Source organism: Pseudophryne corroboree, chromosome 4 (assembly GCF_028390025.1).
Source record: "Pseudophryne corroboree isolate aPseCor3 chromosome 4, aPseCor3.hap2, whole genome shotgun sequence".
NCBI classification, from domain to species: domain Eukaryota; kingdom Metazoa; phylum Chordata; class Amphibia; order Anura; family Myobatrachidae; genus Pseudophryne; species Pseudophryne corroboree.
The window spans coordinates 605,598,262-605,605,779 of NC_086447.1; the positions used below are offsets into that span (position 1 = coordinate 605,598,262).

A 7,518-nucleotide genomic window follows, 5' to 3' on the forward strand; every position below is an offset into this window, starting at 1 on the left:
CAGATCCACTCTGTCAGTCCCTCCATTGGTTACCTGTACTCTACCGCATTCAATATAAAATACTTTTACTCACACACAAGGCCATTAACCAAACTACACCAATGTACATCACTTCGCTTATCACAAAATATCTCCCAACCCGACCTCTGCGCTCTTCACAAGACCTGCGTCTCTCATCCACACTCATTACTCGCTCCCACTCACGACTGCAGGACTTTCATCGGGCTGCACCCACCCTGTGGAATGCCCTACCACGCACAATAAGACTCTCCTCTAGTCTCCAAACCTTCAAGCGTTCCCTCAAAACTCACCTCTTTAGGCAAGCATATCAAATTCCAGAACCGCCCACATAACTTTCATAAACCTTCCTATCAAATTACATCCGCTCTGTACAGTCCACACATATCCTCACATGTCTTCTCATTCTATGCAATAGATAGCACCTTTCCTTGTGTACATATGCCTATTTCCCTATAGATTGTAAGCTTGCGAGCAGGGCCTTCCTACCTCTATGACTGTTATCACCCAGTTTGTTATTGTTATTTCAAATTGTAAAGCGCAACGGAATTTGCTGCGCTATATAAGAAACTGTTAATAAATAAAATAAATTGAGCCATAACTACTTCATGTTCCAGCAGATATTCTATTTAGAAACTTGTGGAACAGCCATGGGTACATCATTTGCGCCTAGTTTCGCAAACTTACTAATGGGCGCATGGGAAGAAGACTGCATTTACAATAACAACCCGTACCTGAGTAATCTGATCATCTACAAGCGCTATATAGATGATATTCTGATCATCTGGGAAGGAGATGAAGAATCATTCAAGTAATTTTTTTCAATACTTACCACGAACCAATACAATCTAAAATTCACGTACGAGACCAGCAAAGAAAGTGTACATTATCTGGACTTGACTCTTTTAAATGCCTCATCCAAGATCATAACGAGCAACTATATAAAAGAAGTAGATACTAATAGTTATCTTCATTTCAATAGCTGTCATGCTCAGAACTGGAAAACCAACATCCCATATTCTCAGTTCTACCGGATTAAACGCAACTGCAGTGATGAACAAGATTGTCAAAAACAGCTCACAACATATGCCACCAGATTCAAAGATAGGAAATATCCAGAACATGTGATCAATAAAGCATTGGAAAAAACTGCCAACAAACAAAGATCTGATTTATTCAACAAACAGGTACAAAAGAAATCCGACAACTTCACTCCCTTCATTACCACATTCAGTAACCAAGAACAAATTATTAGGAAATCCATCAATCAACACTGGAATATTTTGCTGATGGACCCAATACTAAGAGAAATCCTTCCACCAAAACCTGACATTGTATTCCGAAAAACCAGTAATTTGAAAGATATCCTGGCACCTAGTCATCTACGAAGCAAGAACAAACCTGGAAACAGTACCTTTATTAATTGTAAAGGTTGCTTTAAATGTGGAAAATGTAACATTTGTAAATACCTTCACCCAATCAGGAAAAAATTCAGTAACCACAACAACACAAAAGAATATAGCATCAAAGACTACCTTAATTGCAATTCAACAATGGTAATTTATTTGCTTGAATGTACATGTGGACTTAAATATGTTGGAAAAACCAAAAGGGTCCTAAAGCTAAGAATCCAAGAGCACATTCAGAACATCAAAAACAAGATTGACAACCATACGGTCCCCAAACACTTCATAGAAAAACATCAATCGAATCCTGAAAACATCTCTTTCAAAGCAATAGAACTTGTCAAATCTGGAGAAAGAGGGGGTGATATCTTGAACAAACTCTCCAAAAGAGAAATGTTCTGGATCCATGAACTCAAGACCTTATCAGCGTTCGGACTAAATTAAGCCTTTGAGATTGCTCCTTTCCTTTGATTTCCCCCCCCCCCACTCTCTTTTCTCCACACAATTCCTCCTTTACACAATTTCTTATCAAATCACTTAGAATTAGCACTCTTTATAATAACTCTACATCTATTCCAAAATAGACATCAATAGCCAATTTATGATTCCTTTCAGTAAATCACCAACCCCTTGCCTGATGTGGATAATAAACAAGACCGTCCTTAAGGAAGAACACACGATGCGCATTTAAAATGCGATAAGACTATGAACCTCTGCTGTAGGAAACGACTAAGAATTACAATGCTGTCACTCAAAATATTCCCCTTGAGTCAGGTTTTAATTAGTTCATATCCGGTCTATCGATATCCTTTTTTATATGATATTGATTAACCTATTATGGTTTTTTAATTGCACTCAACAATTATATGCACAACATCACCACCTTTCACGGTCTCTTAATTAATTTTTTATTATTATTATTTTATTTTTTTGATTAATTTTATAAAAAAAAATTTTTTAAATATGCATGTTAGTTTAATTCTTCACCCTGATATACTCCATTCATGAATTAACCATTTTTGGGTTATTTGGTGGTGCTCTTTAATATTTTTTATATATTAATTATCACAATGGCGGTGCGTTCCACCGCTACTTGTCACTTAAATTCCACTTGCCACAGTAGTCTGTCTGACGTAATTGACACTTATGCTTTGCGCTCCACACAGCTACATCAGCATAAACCTCCGCTTTTATTATGGAGGTTTTTTAACCTTTTTTAACTTCTTTTTCACTGTCTCTCTCACTATTTACTTCCGTTTTTAGCGGAAGTGAGATCACGAATTTGCGTTCCAACTCACCACTTACTTCCGTGTTTATAACGGAAGTCACGTTACCGTCATACTAGACGGACCACATTATCTTTTTATTCTACCCATAGTTAATCTCCAGCCCGGTAATTTATAACTTTAAGGGCACACACTTAAACTCACTTTTAATAATAGTTTAGACTCATTTAATATCGGGATACGCCGACCGGAAATGACTTATGCGCCGCTTCCGGAAATGATGCATGCGTTCCATATGCGTTCCATTGACAATTCCGGACGGCTTTTTTTGCCGTTCATGTCACCTCTCCACCTTGTTTTTCTTCCTCTTATTCCTTACTCTATTATATCATATTGTCACCCCTATTTTGAGTGCCAATTAAAACTCTTTTTAAAGTTTTCATAAATGCTCCAGCTAAAAGGCATCACAGGAAGTGATGTCATCACAAATTGCCCAAGGAGGGTATAAATAAAGCATGCCTGCTCTGTTTGTCTATCCCCTTGATGAAGTCCTGTTTGATGACGGACGAAACGCGTTGGGACTACCTGCTGACATTTCCTCTCACGGACAGATAAGCCATTTAAAATTTTGAATTCTGTACGCATGCATTCCAGCTATTTATGGACAGATAAGCTTGATATAATCTTCTATTCTGTACGCATGATATACAGCTATTCATATTTTTATGTATTTTTATGTATTTTTATGTCATTACGTGTATTAAATAATTTTATCTTTTATATATACACTGCCCAGGCTATATATTGATTGCATATTGGGAATATGCTGTTTCCCTAATTGAGCCTAATGATTTCTTGCCAGTGATATATTTCGATATTTTTTTTTTTTTAAATAGTACACACTATGTTTGCTTTCCTTTTTTTCAACATGTATTAAGCGTCAAAGAAGCACCGCCTGAATTAAGCTTCTTTGGTTTTCTGTTAAGTTGTTCTAACTGGTTTTAACATACCCTTTCTTGATACCTTCATTATATTCACCTGGTTATAAAATTTACACTCTTGGGCGCTTATATTCACCAATTCCTTTATATATATATATATATATATATATATATATATACAAATACAATACTCAGAGGGCGCTCAGTAACAATTTGTTCAAATAAAATCCAAAACCAGCTTGACCTAAATTACACAATTTAATTTATTAAAAATAATATCTAAAATATTGTGTAATAATACATCAATATAGTAATTCATACAGTGAATTCATAAAACAATATTTCATAAAACCCAACGCGTTTCGTCCGTTAAGGACTTCATCAGGGGTATGGGTCTTCGCTGGTGTTAGTCAAATGGAGAAGAGGAGGAAAGAACAAGAGAGCAAAAAAAAAAGAATCAATACAAATCATCATGATATACAGATATATATTCAAGTAACGTTTTCATTGTTTATAAAAGAAAACCTTTTTTCATTATTTCATTAACTATTACATCACAATTCTTCATAGAGAATGAATATTTAAATTCTTTAGTAGACATTGGAAAAAGAAGATACTCTCCAATAATCAATTCAGGCTTTTTTTTTATTTTTTATTTTTTTGTCCTAATTGCCTTATTTCAAAAGAAAATAACAACTTACTGTGCAAATATAACTGCTCTGAGTGGATTATTTCTTCTTTATAATACGGTAGTTTATTCTCTGTAATTCTAAGAATAAAATATATATATTGTTTTAAATGGTACTGAAAGGTTGAATATAGAATTACATCTAATTAAAATGGATCACTCACTTGGCTGTCTCTGGAGATAATCTTCATTAGAGATCAACTACTCCTATATTATGGTCAGTCAATGTTCAATATGTCTAAATAAGAAATTCAACAGTATTACGGGCCAAATGCCTCAAGGAATTTAGAATCTTATTGGAATATGTAGCCATACTCACTTTCCAATACAAATTCACTTGCTCACTGATGGTCTAATCTTGACCGGATGAATTAGTCTAAGAAATTAATTGAAGATAATTAAGGGTGTCCAAAGCACTTAATAGGCATATTTAAAAACTGAACTTTGTTATAACTTACTTAAAGTTCAGCACGATGATAACAAGTTGGGCTAAAAAGCTCCTTAAAATCCAATAAGGTGCATCTTCTAACTAGAATCAAAAGTGAATTAAATTAAGGACCTAATTAGTGACCAATAATAGCACTTAATATAGAGTCTTAATTGTTACTTACAATAAAAATTCTTTAGAGTTCGACAACAAGTAGGTTCTGAGCTCCACAGTGGCCGGTAAGATATAACTTCCAACTAGAACTAAATAAATTATATTATACTAAAAGCATAATTTGATATTAACCTATTAAAGAGCATCAGAAGTACTTACATTAAGAGATTCAGGACCTGTGTTGCTGCCTCCTTTCCTGTATGGCAAGTGATTTGGAAGAGATTTCTGAGGCCTATTTATACCCCTAGGGAGTTTACATCACTTCCTCCCTCTGCTGATAGGTTAGATCTGATGAGTCAATTATATGACATTTTACCAATATTAAACTAGTATAAGGCCTGATGCCTATATATATGGGTCAAGTTTATTCTACAGATGTTTGTGTCTGAAAGGCTAATGATAATATGGCATAATTAAATACTACTTCCGCCTTTCACTTCAATTATTTCCACGGTTTGCTGTATAATTACTACCCTCTGTATTAATTCGGATCGGGGCAGCCTCACTTGGCATTTTTACTGATTATCCCATTTCTTATTTAATTAAGCCCAGAGAGAAAATTGAACGAAGATAAACAAGTTCTCCTTATGTACCGCCGTGCGTTCCACCCATAACAGCGGTGGAACGCACAGCGTCACTTCCGAGTTGTCCCGTGCGCTCCATAGTAGCGGTGGAGCGCACGTCTGCACTTCCGGACCTGCGCATTGGCCGAATCTTCGTGCGTTCCTCCCATAGCGACGGTGGAACGCACAACGTCACTTCCGGATTGTCCCGTGCGCTCCAACCATTGAAGCGGTGAAGCGCACGTCTTTTCTTTGTGACCACATTGTCACATTAAAGTCCTACAGCACCAATATATTTTACACATCGGGAATGGGGCCATATCTATTGCCTTCTAATATATGTTAAAGATTGATCATAACATGAACATGAACATTACATTTATTGTCCCTATTTATTAAGCTCCATTATAAAACCAATTGGAGTAAGTATAAAGAGAGTAAGACATTCTTTTCCCAATACCTTTACATTATTAGTTATTGACAAAACATATATACAGCGAAAAAAACATACAATACAATGCCATGCTATGCCATGCTATTGTGTATTGGTCTCGATGGGACTATAATCACATAGGGGGACTCATAAATGTATATCATTCTAAGTACATATCTACAAGTTTACACAGCCTAGCAACCTAAAAAGGAGACTATATCAAAGCCTTCATTTAGACCTTTCGGAATTTGGGTGTTCAGAGTGTATATCCAATATGTTTCTTGTTTTGCTAATAGTAAATCCCTATCGCCTCCTCTCATGTCTAATTTAATGTGTTCCAATACTGAGAAGGTTAAGCCTGTCACATCTGATCGATGTACTTCAAAAAAATGGCGAGGTAAACTATGCTGCATCATTTTATTTTTTATGTTCCTTAGATGCTCCTGAATTCTAATCTTAAGTTTCCGTTTGGTCTTTCCCACATACGAAAGACCGCATGGGCAATTGATCTTATAGATTACGTACTCTGTATTACAGGTTACGCTATCTTTCAGGGTGTGAAATTTGCCGTTCTCCAACTTAAGTTTAACTGAAGATTTTTGCATATATTTACAGCAAATGCATTGGTTGCAAGGAAAACATCCCCACCTGTTCCCCATAAGAACATGATGGTCACTCAAAAATTCTTGTGGCTTATCTTTTTTAAGATTACTAGGTGCTATCAAATTTTTTAAATTCTGTGCTCTCTTATAGACTAATCGAGGTTTATTCGGCAGTGTATAAAAGATTTGCATAGAAAGGGGGTATGAAGCTTGATTCCTGAATGAGGTCAGATTAAAGGCCTCCAAGAGATCCAGGACAGAACTTATAGAGGGCAAATCTGTAACTATCCCCAATAATTCCAACCAATGCAAATCTTTTATCACTCAGTACAGTAAAGATGCGAATAAAATACAGAAGATAATGACTAAACATTGGGGTCTACTACAAAAAGACCCGGTTTTAGGACCTACACTGCCGAATAAACCTCGATTAGTCTATAAGAGAGCACAGAATTTAAAAAATTTGATAGCACCTAGTAATCTTAAAAAAGATAAGCCACAAGAATTTTTGAGTGACCATCATGTTCTTATGGGGAACAGGTGGGGATGTTTTCCTTGCAACCAATGCATTTGCTGTAAATATATGCAAAAATCTTCAGTTAAACTTAAGTTGGAGAACGGCAAATTTCACACCCTGAAAGATAGAGTAACCTGTAATACAGAGTACGTAATCTATAAGATCAATTGCCCATGCGGTCTTTCGTATGTGGGAAAGACCAAACGGAAACTTAAGATTAGAATTCAGGAGCATCTAAGGAACATAAAAAATAAAATGATGCAGCATAGTTTACCTCGCCATTTTTTTGAAGTACATCGATCAGATGTGACAGGCTTAACCTTCTCAGTATTGGAACACATTAAATTAGACATGAGAGGAGGCGATAGGGATTTACTATTAGCAAAACAAGAAACATATTGGATATACACTCTGAACACCCAAATTCCGAAAGGTCTAAATGAAGGCTTTGATATAGTCTCCTTTTTAGGTTGCTAGGCTGTGTAAACTTGTAGATATGTACTTAGAATGATATACATTTATG

At 35.7% G+C, this 7,518-nt stretch overlaps 1 long non-coding RNA gene across 1 annotated transcript; it reads right to left on the reverse strand.

The window, feature by feature from the left end:
* Positions 1-4,292: 4,292 nt before the first annotated feature.
* LOC134911642 (uncharacterized) lies at positions 4,293-5,331 on the reverse strand. The gene is made up of 4 exons (XR_010176732.1): positions 5,040-5,331; positions 4,891-4,969; positions 4,444-4,808; positions 4,293-4,360 (listed from the first exon to the last, which is right to left on the reverse strand). It is a non-coding gene; the product is annotated as an uncharacterized LOC134911642 (long non-coding RNA).
* Between the last annotated feature and the right edge of the window lie 2,187 nt (positions 5,332-7,518).